This window comes from Dermacentor silvarum, unplaced genomic scaffold (genome assembly GCF_013339745.2).
Source record: "Dermacentor silvarum isolate Dsil-2018 unplaced genomic scaffold, BIME_Dsil_1.4 Seq891, whole genome shotgun sequence".
NCBI lineage: Eukaryota > Metazoa > Arthropoda > Arachnida > Ixodida > Ixodidae > Dermacentor > Dermacentor silvarum.
In genome coordinates this window covers 11,069-24,976 of record NW_023606934.1, presented here as the reverse complement: position 1 = coordinate 24,976, position 13,908 = coordinate 11,069, and the positions used below count along the sequence as shown (strand labels likewise).

The 13,908-nt window shown below is 45.9% G+C and overlaps 1 long non-coding RNA gene across 1 annotated transcript; it reads right to left on the bottom strand.

The window, feature by feature from the left end:
- Positions 1-8,443: 8,443 nt before the first annotated feature.
- On the bottom strand, positions 8,444-10,401 carry LOC125942012 (uncharacterized). The gene is made up of 4 exons (XR_007464735.1): positions 9,986-10,401; positions 9,055-9,265; positions 8,524-8,831; positions 8,444-8,493 (listed from the first exon to the last, which is right to left on the bottom strand). It is a non-coding gene; the product is annotated as an uncharacterized LOC125942012 (long non-coding RNA).
- Between the last annotated feature and the right edge of the window lie 3,507 nt (positions 10,402-13,908).

Below are 13,908 nucleotides of genomic sequence, written 5' to 3'. Positions count from 1 at the left end.
ACTCTCACCTCCAGGCAAGCAAACAAACTTAGAAGAACAAGCAAATATATTAGGGCAGCATTTCCATAACATATCAAGCTCAGTAAACTACTCTCCTAAATTTCAAAGATATAAGCAATCAGCAGAAAAACAAAAGCTTCCGACAACAGGAAGTTCCGAGAGATCGTATAACGCCCCCTTAACACTCCAAGAAATCAACAGAGTACTCACTACTAGCAAAAAGACAGCACCCGGTCCGGACAGAGTGCATTATGCAATGCTCGCACACCTATCCCTTAAAGCAGTGGAGACCTTGCTTCGTTTCTTCAATGTAATCTGGGAAAAGGGAAAAATGCCAAATGAATGGAAGAAAGCTATCATAGTCCCTTTCTTGAAAGCTGGAAAACATCCCACAACAGCAACCAGCTACAGACCTATAGCACTCACAAGCTGTCTTGCAAAGTCATTTGAAACAGTTATAAACATAAGATTGACATACGTCCTTGAAACCGAGAACCTGCTGGACAACCACCAGAGTGGGTACAAGAAAGGTTGCTCTACAACAGACCACCTAGTTCGGTTAGAACACGAGATACGTACTGCTTTTCTACACAAACAGTACTGTCTCACAGTCTTCTTCGACTTAGAAAAAGCGTACGACACAACATGGAGGTTTGGTATTTTGAGGGATTTAGCGGATTTAGGGATCCGCGGTAGAATGCTTAAATGTCTAGCTGATTTCATGTCCGACCGAACCTTTCAAGTGCGTTTAGGAACGGTGCTGTCACGCATATTCATTCAGGAAAATGGTGTGCCACAGGGATGTGTATTAAGCACAACACTGTTTGTCGTAAAAATGAACTCCGTAAATAATGTAATTCCACCATCTGTTATGCACTCGTTATATGTGGATGATCTACAAATTGCGTGTCGTGCATCGAACATGGCAACCTGCGAACGGCAAACTCAAATCACATTAAACAAGCTCACACAGTGGGCATCTGAAAACGGTTTTCGTTTCTCAACGGAAAAAACTATTAGTGTTGTCTTTTCACAAAAAAGAGGCCTACAACCAGATCCCATCCTTAAGTTACAGGAAGCCGTCCTACCGGTAAAACAAGAACACAAGTTTCTGGGTATTCTGTTTGATAAAAAGTTGAACTTTCTGGCCCACATAAATTGTCTTAAAATTAAAGGGAATAATGCACTTAACATCCTCAAAGTCTTGTCCCGGAAGCGCTGGGGCTCTGACCGTAAATGCCTGCTACACATATACCGCTCTTTAGTACGCAGCATATTAGACTATGGTAGCATCATATATGGTTCAGCCAGACCATCTTACATCCGACGACTTGACCCAATTCATAACCTTGGACTGCGACTGGCAAGTGGTGCTTACAGAACATCACCTGTCCAGAGTCTATACACTGAATGTAATGAGCCTCCTTTACAGCAGCGCAGGGCGCTACTAACGTTTTCCTATATACTCAGAATCCAGTCATCACCAGAACATATATGCTACAACATCGTCACACAGTGCAACTCACGCTTACACTACACAAATAAACCGAACATGATTAGACCACTTCTGCTGCGATATGAGGAATACTGTCGCGATTATGACATTCCTCTTGAGGTCCTTCAGGTTGCTAAAAGGCCACAACGATTACCCCCGTGGTGCGAACTCATACAGTTATGTGACTGGGCATTAACCCCTCTAAAGAAAAATGACACCCCGCACGAACACATCATACAAGAATTCCGCGCTCTTCAGCAGAAATATAAAAATTACATGGAATTTTACACGGATGGCTCTAAAACAAAAGAACACGTTGGAGTGGGGATCGTGACAAAAAATTACGAAACAAGCATTAGACTACCACAGCACGCCTCAGTTTACACGGCCGAGGTCTACGCAATATGGACCGTAGTTAAAAAGATCATCGCTGACAAACACGAAAACACAGTCATATACACTGATTCCTTAAGCACACTGAAGGCTCTACATGTGAAATCTGAATGTGAACCCCTATTAGGGGATATTTTAAATCTGGTAACATCAAACAAGTATGGCAGATCAATCAGGTTTTGCTGGGTACCAAGCCATGTTGGAATACCGGGTAATGAAGAAGCTGATAGATGCGCGTCAATGGCAGCACACAAAGACATAACAAACACAACACTCCCATATAGAGATTGTATCCGTGCGATTCGGAAGGCCTTGAGGTCAAAATGGCAACACGAATGGGATCATTATACCAACAACAAGTTACATCTCACTAAACCCGTACTTGGCGAATGGAAGTCATGTAGTCATCAGGAACGGTTCATTGAAGTAGTCTTATGTCGACTACGGATTGGGCACACACACCTCACACACAACTTTTTACTCACAAAAGAAGACCCACCTATATGCGAGAATTGCCATGAACCGCTCACAGTCATGCACATTTTACTGACATGTAAACATTTCGAAACAGAGAGACGAAACCTTTTGCAGAACTTATACAAATTACACATACCGTTACACCCTGCCTTAGTTTTAGGAGATGATGCACTAGTGCCATTACCACACCTTTTTAAATTTCTAGAAGTTACTGGCTATTTAAACAGGCTATAGACAAACACAGCCTTTGCTGTTTTAAAATTTTTATTCATAACACCTTGTGTTTGGCGCAGCATAGCCTTAGTCGCTTTTGCGCCACTAAACCCCAATTAACTAACTATTAACCCACAAAAGTCCACATGCGTCCTCTTCTCCAGGAAGAGAGCTCTGCACCCTGATCCCAACATCGAGATACAGGGTGAGGGTCTACCTGTAAAAACTGAACACAAATTCCTAGGCCTAATTCTGGACGCGAAGTTAACGTTTATCCCACATCTAAAGTATTTAAGAAACAAGTGCCTGAAGACAATGAGCATCTTGAAAGTGTTGTCTCGCACTACGTGGGGTAGTGACACAAGATGTCTATTGAATCTATATAAGAGCCTCATTCGATCACGTATAGACTATGGTTCCATCATATATCACTCTGCGACGCCGAGCGCCTTGAAGATGTTAGACCCTGTCCACCATCTGGGTATCCGCCTCTCTACGGGTGCGTTCAGAACAAGCCCCGTAGAAAGCCTTTATGCCGAATCAAATGAATGGTCGCTACATCTACAGAGAACTTACTTATCCTTTGTATATTTCCTAAAAGTGAACTCAAACAATACGCACCCTGCCTACACAAGTATAAATGATCTGTCCAGTGCCCAAACCTTTCTGAACCGCCCTTCCGTGAGAAAGCCCTACGCACTGCGAGTAAGAAGTCTTGCCGAAGAAATGGATGTGTCGCTCCATGAGCACGATGTCATGCCCCCTCCTGTAGAGCTGCCGCCATGGCAGTGGCAGCTGATTGACTGTGATCTGTCCTTCATTGAGGTCACAAAGCATGCGCCGGTCGCACATATCCGTATGCACTTCCTCGAATTGCAGCACAAATACTCTTGTCCGGAATATTTTACTGACGCTTCAAAGTCACACACTGGCGTGTCTTACGCGGCGGTCGGTCCATCCTTTTCGGCTGCCGGAGTTCTACACCCAAACACAACCATCTTTACAGCGGAGGCCTACGCCATCCTGGCGGCGGTTAAACACATCAAACGGTTAGACATACCCAAGGCAATCATCTTTACTGACTCTTTATCCGTGTTGAAATGTTGGCGCTCTTTGGCCATAGCTGGCCCTTGCGCCAGAAAACAACATATATCATCATCGTGTTGAAATGTTTAAAAACTCTCAGTAGGCACAGAAACCCCGTCATTATAGCTCTTTATTCCATAATTTGCACCGCGTATACATCCAAGCAACAAATTGTGCTGTGCTGGGTGCCAGGGCACCGCGAGATCGAGGGGAATGAGTTGGCCGACAAGCTAGCCACATCTGCTCATACAGACGCTGCCACTTCACCCATAGCTGTCCCTGTAATGGACCTAAAACCCTTTCTCAAGAAAAAGGTCAGGGCCTACTGGCAACGTCTGTGGGACAGAGAAACGAGCAACAAATTACACACTATAAAGCCTCAACTCGCTCATTGGCCACCAGAATCGAAGACACGCCGCACACAAGTTACACTTTGCAGACTCAGAATAGGACACACATACAGTACACACGCATACTTATTGTCCGGTGGCCATCCGCCTGTCTGTGATGAATGTGGCGAGCCACTTAGTGTACTTCACGTCCTCCTGCAATGCCCTGAACTAGAGCCTCAGAGAAAAATACATTTTTCATTATCGTTACGGCAGAATCTACCATTGCATCCATGTATGTTTTTGGGCAATGAACCTCTTTTTAAATACCAATCCGTTATCGCGTTTTTAAAGGATATACCTAACTTTCGTGTTATATATCCAGGTGACTTGTAGCACGGTCTCTCTGGAGAGGCCGCTGCTGCGGTATTTTATTAAAGAAAGCACGTGCCTCCTGGTCTTTGTCTACAAAGGCTACTGGTAGGCGTCGTGCTACTTTTATACTCTTAATACTCTAAGCACCATGACCATTTCTCATCCATTCACTACCCATAGATCATTCCACACGTCACTGCCATAATTCTATTCGATATCTGTTTTACGCTTCTATACCGCGATTTGTTCTTAGGCCCCTTTACAGCCACATTGCATCCCGTCATCGGAACTCACTGATCATGGCAAACATACCATTCATTGTCTTGGCGCTCTTTGGCCACACTTGGCCCTTGCGCCACAAAACACCAAATATCATCATCATCATCATCAGACGTGTGGAAGATGAGGTAATAGTCAGGCAGCTCAACATCTCCCGTGTCCCCATCATCTCTAAAAGAAAATGCAGAATGTGGGTTCTGGCTAGTGCTCAAAATTGCATATACAGGCTGCGCATTCAATCTGGTAGCACGATTACTCTGCTTCACTTGACAAAATTGCAAATGCAAGTTCCAGCATTCCAGCAGCTTACCATTCCAGCATGCACCAATGCCATATAACCAATTGCTTCTGTTGACTTTTTTGAGTACCTTCTGAGCCTTCCAATGCAAGCGTAAGGGCTCTGTTAAAGTTAATGTATGTGTGAAGTGGGTACACTGCAAGCAAACTTATTCTGAAAATTTCCATCATCCATTCCATCTATAGAGGCACCAAAATTAAGGTAATTTAACCAAAGTTGCCCTACTCATCATCCTCATCCAGTGTGGAGCCTAAGGTCTGAGTCAATTCATCTGGTTGATATAAGGAGTCAGTAGTGTCGACATTGGTTGGAACAGGTGACAAAATGGGTGAGGCGGCAAAGCTGGGTTCATCAAGGATATGTCGTCGCTTCACTGGTGTTGATGTCAGCGGTACATCCTGAATGTCAACCTGCAGGCCCTCATCTTTCTTTTCTTTTATGGTCAAGTTCACTTGAACACCTGCGTATAGCAAAAGTCTGACATCAATATAATGTGAATCATAAAAGAATGAAACGTAAAAAGAAAAACTGATGAACACAACAAGTTTCATTGTGCAAGCACTATGAACTTCATACTATAAGCAAAAATTATGGACATCTATGCGTAGGGGGAATTAATGTTATGCAAATAATTTTTAAGCAACTAGTAATCCGATGCCATTTGGGGTTCTTCAAAGTGTTACAACACAAAACTTGTGTGCAATCTTTGGAGCGTTTAGAATGAGGGACAGGGCAAAGAAAGGGGAGACAATACACACTCTCTCTTCTTTATCTTGCCCCATGTTCCAACTGCTTTCTCAAAGGTGAACTAGTACCACCTTTCCCTCTTTGCTACTATAATCTTGCCTTTTTGATCGGTGGGCAGAGCATCGACGACACTTGAAACGTGAGACAGGAGCCTATCTATGTACCTCGAATGTGCCTGGAATAAGCCAATGCGTGCTTTGCACTGGATCTGCTATAATCTGCAGTCACTGTTGTTCACTGCATACATATGTAAGTGTGTTTGACAACATAATGCTTCTATTTTGTTATGCTGAAAGAAAAAGAATGTGTCAAGTTTTATGAACGAAAATGCTTTGTTACATTAGGGGACACAATTTTTCATGTTGTATAGTTTAAACATATAGTCATGACGAGTGCACTTTACTCACCAACACTTATGCCCCGCACATGAACTTGCACACTTTTGTCATGTCCAACGCTGCGGCCAGTCGTACCACATGCAGGGCATTAGAAAGAATCCTTTTGTGTCTGTAAGCCGGCGGCACCATATATAGCACTTTAAACTTCACAGCCGCCATAAAAGTTCTATTTTCAATGCAAACCCTAAACATCTTTCGCTTACAAGAACCTCTGATTGCGTTTGCATGAGGGAGCCTGCTGCATCATCCTCAGCAGTCTCTATTTGGTTTTCAAGTCGACCTTTCTCACATAATCTTTGCTGTCATGACTGTGGCCAGCTGCACCAAATTTGAGCGGGACTGCCACATGCCCAGATAAACTGGTCGAGCTCAGGCCAGATTGCTTTGTACAGTGCAGTGCCGCTATTATGCCGTATATATTGCTAGTACCTCTCCATGCCTTCCTACGGACCCAGTGGCTGTATCGTGCTTGGGGCTGCTCGCCCTTTCCACTCGTAACCATTGGTGGAGAGTGGAGGACATGGGGGCGGGGGTGCAACCGGTATGGTGGTTAGAAAGGCTTCGGAACTGCGCTCGGTGCTCGCCCTGATGATGATGATTTATTGGCATCCCCTTTTAAACGGGGCGGCGACAAATAGTCACCTAGCCTGCTTGATTTAATCAGGTAAACTATACATGTTCTTTATATAGCATTTTTGTATATCTCTCATTATTATTTTTCTTTTTCAAAAATTTACCTTGTGCCGCTGCCTATGATTTTAAGAGATCAGGTCGTATCCATCTTTTCCCTGCTTTTTTTCCACCAGTACTCTAATCGTCTCTTGCTGATCTCTACGGCTGATCTGTTTGTTTCCTTCCACTTTAAACCCTGGAAGCCAACCGGCCTACTGATCTTAGGTTAACTTCCAAACCCACCAATATATCCGATTTTAAGCATATAATGCCCTTGCCTGCACGTTGTGGCCCTGTCGCGGCCACTACAGCACTCCCCCCTGAGTGAGTTGCCGAAAGGAGTGATCAAAGGTCCAGGCGAGTAGGGGCTCTTGAGCACCGTCCACTTTGCATACGTCGCATGAGCACCTCTGGAGCTTGCGCTGCAGCTGTGGGCCCTGGTGAAGGCAGGGGCTCTCTTGGCGGAGACCCCGCGGCGGCGTCACTGTCCATGTGTGCTGGCTTGACACGGTCAAGTGACACAACCTCTTGGCAGCCGAATTTATCGATGGTGACATGCTTGTCTCCACGACAGAGGACCTTAAACGGTCCATCATATGGTGGTTGAAGAGGTTGAAGACACAGAATAGAGGAAGAGGTCAAGGAAGTTGACAACCAAGTACAGGATAATCGAAACTGTAAATAGACAACCAGGAGTCATCAGAAAGAAAGTGATAGAAATAGAGACCGTGAATTGGATGCAAAGAATGAGAAGAAAGAAATTGGAAGGGAAAATCTGTACAACGACACAAAGGGCAGTGCCTTGCTATTTGAGGCTCGAGCCAGTTGCCTGAGGACGAAAACATATCGGAACAAATATTCGGAACTAGATGAGACATGCGTATGCTGCAGTAAAGATCCAAAAACCACTCAGCACACCTGATGGAATGCAACGGGATCCACCCAGCGAGAACCGTAGGTAACGTGCAACTCCCAGAAGCGGTCCCAGAACCACTGGAAGCCGTAGGTGTCTCGTCTGAGCCATGCACAAAGAACTCCCCTGGCAGCCCGAGTGTCGTGCCATAGACCAGCTCAGCAGCCAATGTCTGCTTTTAGAGTGAACCGTATGCCCAAAAGGACGAGCAGGAGCGCCTCCACCCAGCTGTGTTCTTCGGTTGCTGTGAGCGCTGCCTTAAGCTGACGGGGAAAGCGTTCCACCATGCCATTACTCGTGGGATGGTACGCCGTTGTACGTATGCGAGTGGCACCGATGAGCTAGCTGAGTGACGCTAGTGAAGAGGGCGGATTCGAAGTGCCGGCCACAGTCCGTTGTGATCGTGGAAGGCACCCCGAAGCGGGCAACCCAATGGTACAGGAAGGCACTGGCAACCATTTCAGTGGTGATGTCCACGATAGGGATGGCCTCCGCCCAACGGGTGAATCTATCCACGCATGTCAGCAGATAAGTCTTTCCGTGGCAGGGTGGTAGTGGGCCAACAATGTCTAGGTGAACATGATCAAATCGGGAGTCCGGGGTTGGGAGTGCTCCTAGTGCTGTCAAGGTGCGTCACTGTATCTCGGAACGCTGGCAGGCTACACATTCACGTGCCCAGCGCCGGACGTCACGATTAATGCATGGCCATCCCTAGCAAAAATTCCCAATAGAAAATTAATAGCTTATTGGGTTATTGACACCTATTGGTTCTGTATTTGCCTATTGGAACTATATTGACCTATTGGTTCTGTATTTGCCTATTGGTAAAGTATTGGTTTTGTATTTACCTATTGGATCATTGAGACCTATTGGTCATGTATCTGCCTATTGTAATTAGTCTTGTATAAGTGTACCGTGGCTGTTTATCTTCACAGAAGAGGGCCCACAATGTGGCAACACCCCTAGAATGATAAGCACAGATAATGATTGAGGCACATGTACACAAATATATTCTCAAAACAAAACTACATATTCTTCCTCTGGCCCTTCATGATGTCAGCTATTTTGCAGGCTACTATTTTGCCAAGGCAACTATGCCTTGTGGCAATTTCTGCGGGGCTGCTGCATCGGCTCTCCAGGTAGTGCCTGAAAAATGCTGAAAATAAACAGGACCATGAAATCGAAAAACTGAAACACTTTTTTTTAATTCATCAGTTTAATTTTGATTGCCAAGTATTAGTATAGAAACTTGGGCGCACAATGAGAAATTATCTAGACCTTTAATTTACCGCACATATGCACAATTTTGCAACAGTTGAACTATATACCAAAAGATTGCATGAAACATTACATAGCATTTTAAGTGGGTTAGAGCATACCTTTTAGAACTTCATATTTCGTAGCATCCAAGGGTGGCTTGGCTTCCGCTTTAGTTCTATTTGATGCAGCGCCCGTGACACTTCTGTTAAAGAGGCCTGCAGTCGAAAATATTCGAACGCTGGCCTCACGAACAAAAATGCCATCTTTCGGGCGCTGCATCAAATGTTCGTACACGGATTTCTGCAGCCACACGCCACTACCCAGGAACACCTGAAACGATAAAACAACCAGAGCAATACTGTCACAAACCAACTTTTACTGTTATATACTGCAACAGAAAGCCAAGCCATGTAATACCATTTTTATTAATGGTTTATATCATTGCAATCAGTAGATTAGGCTGTAACACAATTAATTACCAGTAAAAAAGGCAGCTGCTTGTAAACATTGGCATGCAACGTTTCAGAGTTATCATGGAAAAGAACATTGGACAGTGGGTGTAGGCAAACGAAGCAACAAAGAAGGAAAAACAGCGAAAAAAATAAAACAAACAAGGATGAGACGAGTACACAGGACTGGCGCTCAGTTATGAACTAACTTGCCCAAGAAAATGTTTTGCTAAGAAACAACGGTTTGGTCATCCTCCTCAATCTTTCATTCCATATCAAATCAACATTTCATTCCAGCAAGGTGCTTTGCAAGGCTAGTAGTGCTCTATCCTATGCCCTCCTTTTTTCCTTCTACTTTCCACCATGCCCATGTTCCATTGTGTGGAGCTACACAGAACACGACACGAAATACTCACCAAAACCAAGGGCAGCACAATCAAGTACAAGTTATACAGACAACAAGGAAGATCCTGCATGTCAGAGTACCAAATCATATTAATATTTGAGTACTAAACCACCAAATGGGAGTCAGAGCAGGCCAACTGGCCAATTATCCCCTGTACTTTGAAATTATTGAAATTCAAGTGAAGTTAGTACAAACCTCATTTCCAACGACTGAAAATATCTTTGAAAATTCCAGCGGAATCCTCCAAGCTTATGAGAAGTTCGGCCTCTGCAGCGGACTGTGGCCTGGTGGGCGATGATGGCTCAGGTGTGGGTGCAGCAGGTGACACGTGCTCTGCTGTCCTAGGAGAAACCTCCACTTGTGGAGGAAGAGATCCACACCCTACAGGAGAAACCTGCACCTGTGGTGAAGGTTTCTTCTGTTGGATGTGTCCCTCGGCCATCGTGTAGCAGCCACGTTGATGCTCCTGGGACAGCAGGCGGTTTTCTGCGGAAGTAGACATATGGTGGTACTCAGTGGAAAATCATTGTTTTTGCTGACACCTTTGGCATTCGCCTACCACATGTGTTCAGTATAAGTGAAACAGATAGGACAAAACAACCAAGTATGTACATCTTAGGTTTGAATTCTATAGCAGTTTTTATTTCATTTGCAACAGTAAATTTTTATCTCTAAATACTGTCTTAAAAATTCTGCTGCACAATGCTTTTTCGAGCATTTCCACCCTTTTGTCGAGTTTGACATTTTCAGTTTTCAGCTGCTCATTTGCAGCTTTAAGCAGGTTGTTTTCCTCCTCCACCCGCTTGGCCTCGGCTTCCCAGTCTGGGTCACTAGGGTCATTTCTGGGAAACAGAGCATCGAGGTGTTCTTTTTGAAAAACTGCTGCTGCTTGTTTCTTCTTTGTTTGGCATCGCTTGGCAGCTTTTTTCATTACCTGCATTTAAAACAGATATAGAAATGTGACCAGATAATATTTACTGCACTTTTAGAGGGCAAAAACTTGAATAGAGAATTTTGTGGTTCAGAAATATTACAGCATGACCATTTGCATGGCAGGCTGTCATGAAAATGCGGTCATTTTTTTGTAGAAGCAAATTGGAATCCGGTGTACTCCACCCGGAAACGAGTATCTTTACGGCTGAGGCCTATGCACTATTGTCGGCTGTGAATCATATAAGGGCATCAAAACTTCAAAAAGCAATTATATTTACAGACTCCCTAAGCGTGGTGAAAGCTCTGATGTCACTTTGCAAAAACAAAAATCCTGTACTTACTGAGCTCTATTCCAGTTTATGCAGAGCGCATATATCTAACCAGCATGTGACTATATGCTGGGTGCCTGGCCATAGAGGCATTGAGGGTAATGTGCTTGTAGACCAGTTGGCCACATCAACTACATCGCAAGCTATTAATCCTGCGGCTACTATTCCTCCCGCAGATCTGAAGCCTTTTCTGCGAAAAAAACTCCGCGACCACTGGCAGCGCTTGTGGGACGCTGAAACAAATAATAAGCTTCACTTAATTAAGCCGCAGTTAGGTTTCTGGTCACCCGCAACGAAAACACGACGAACTGATGTCCTGTTCTGTCGTCTAAAAATAGGACACACATACGGTACTCACAATTTTCTGTTGAATGGAAATGATCCTCCAACCTGTGGTAGATGTAGTGAGAGGCTGACCGTCCTCCATGTCCTCGTTGAGTGCCGGGAAGCCGAAACAGAAAGAAAGAAATATTTTCCACAAGCGTACCGATATCTGTGATGTCAGGTTCTTCGGGAGTGAATTGTTACACTGAGGCAGAGCCTCCGTTCAGGAAAGACAAAGCCATTTTCTTTTTCAAAACAAACTTAATATTCAAAGCAAGGAAAGGGAGGAAAAGAAAAGAACACTAAACAGAGCACAGAAAGTACATAAAAAACCAAAAGTACAATTAACCCCGTTAGTCCACGCGAGAAGAGTCTCAATCAAAACACCCCGCAGGGGCGTCTGCGCAAGCAGGCGTTTGGTGTGTTGCGACACCACGGACCTGAGCACATGAGGCTTGGACCCTCCCACGTGTCGCCGTGCGTGGCTTAGCCGTGTCCGGGGAAAAGGGGATCCTGGGGGTTGAGCCAAAGCCGGGTGTTTGGACCTTTACGGCCCCTCGGCAGAGGCAACACACCTCTTTGGCCTCTGCTTCACGTAGACGGCCCCCCTGGGCTGACCCACCCAGGGGAAACCGGCTGGTCGCCTTTTCCTATCCCCCTCTCTGCCCTTTTTTCTTTCCTATCTCCTTTCTTCACTGTCCTGTCTCCTCTTCTCTTCAGTTACTTCCTCACTTTCATAGGCGGCTCGGGTTAACCTTGTGTAGGTGCCCTCTCTTGGGTCTATATATAAGGTTATAGCGGCAATGTACGGCTGGCGCCTGCAGCCTTACACGTTAAGTGCTGCAGCGTCCCCTTGTTGGACTCCGTGGTGGGTGGCTGCCATTGCTGCCGAAGTACACTAGACTCCTATGGGAACACCTGCTTTTCCACGGCTTCTTGATCGTCTCCCTCAGAAGAGGGGACGCACCGATGAGTTTTTGAATTTGTTCACCCGGCCTAAAGACATTTTCCCACGATATCAGGTAGTACATAGTGAAAGAACTGAAAGACTAGCGAGAACCATATCCCCATTTGTAGTAGCGAAAACCTTGACCAACACTCTAGGCCCTGGCTACAAAGTCACCAAAATGCCAAGTGGGGACCTTCTGCTTGAGCTACGTGATAAGGAGCAACACAACAGACTTAGCAAGCTTGTTACCTTTGGTGATGTCCCAGTTACTGTTTCACCACATCGTTCCATGAACACAGTACGGGGGGTAGTATCCGAAGCAGACCTCATCGACCTATCTGAAACCGAATTGCTAGAAGGATGGAAGGAGCAGAACGTCACGAATGTGCAGCGCATTGTTATGAGGCGGGACAACAAAGACATTCCCACGAAACACCTCATACTCACCTTCGAATTGAGCACTTTACCACAAAGCATTGAAACAGGCTACACAAAGATAGCAGTAAGACCATATATACCCAATCCTAGGCGATGCTACCAATGTCAAAGATTCGGCCATGGCTCACAGAGCTGCCGTGGTCGACTCACCTGTGCTAAGTGTGGAGTACAAGGTCATGCCTCAGACAACTGCGAGGCCACACCTCACTGCGTTAATTGCGATGGTGAGCATCCAGCGTACTCCCGGTCTTGTCCAAGTTGGAAAAAAGAAAAGGAAATTATAACACTGAAAGTCCGTGAAAACATATCGTTCAGGGAAGCACGCAAAAGGTGCTCACCATTCCACACGACCACTTACGCTGATGCGGCGCGTCAAGGGGCAGCGTCGCAGCGGCTACTGCCACCAGCCCAGCCCGCGCGCAGCGAGCTGTCGCTTGTGGCTCCTGCCCCCAGGGTGGAAGTAGCTAAGTCTACTCCACCTTACCAGCAAACAGGCCCGGTTACCCTAGGGTTGCCGGCACCACAACAGTCCTCGGTGGCAGCCTGCGCTTCGCGTAGCGAACCCGCAGGCCCGCCAGCAGCTCCCACGGTGGGTGCAGTCAAGGCTGCCTCACCCTCACCGGCCCCTGCTGGTGCTGGCAACAGCCGGCACAGCTCAGGCCCAAAGGCAGCCCCATCGACCTCCGGGCTGGTGGGCGCAAATGTCTCCGTCCTTCGCGGCGAGACTTTCTCGCGAAACATCTCGCTCGCAAGAGCGCGTGTCCGGCGCCTCACAAGAGGCAATGGACACCACACCCACCCCGACGGCGCACCAAGCGCCTAAGGAGCGGCGAGGTTCCCTCGACCGCTTCAGAAAAGACAAATCCCGCGTTACAGGGCCTGGAAAGGGCTCTGTAATCTAATGCGACACTTCCTTTTTGTTTTTAGTACACACAGCACCCATTTACTTTCAGTATGGCCACACAAATTATACAATGGAACATCAGAGGCCTTCTTAGGAACCTCGATGATGTGCAAGAACTTCTCCACAAACACAATCCAAAAGTGCTGTGTGTACAGGAAACTCATTTAAAATCGACACATACAAACTTTCTTCGACAGTATGTTACGTTTCGTAAAGATCGCGCTGATGGTCTCGCATCATC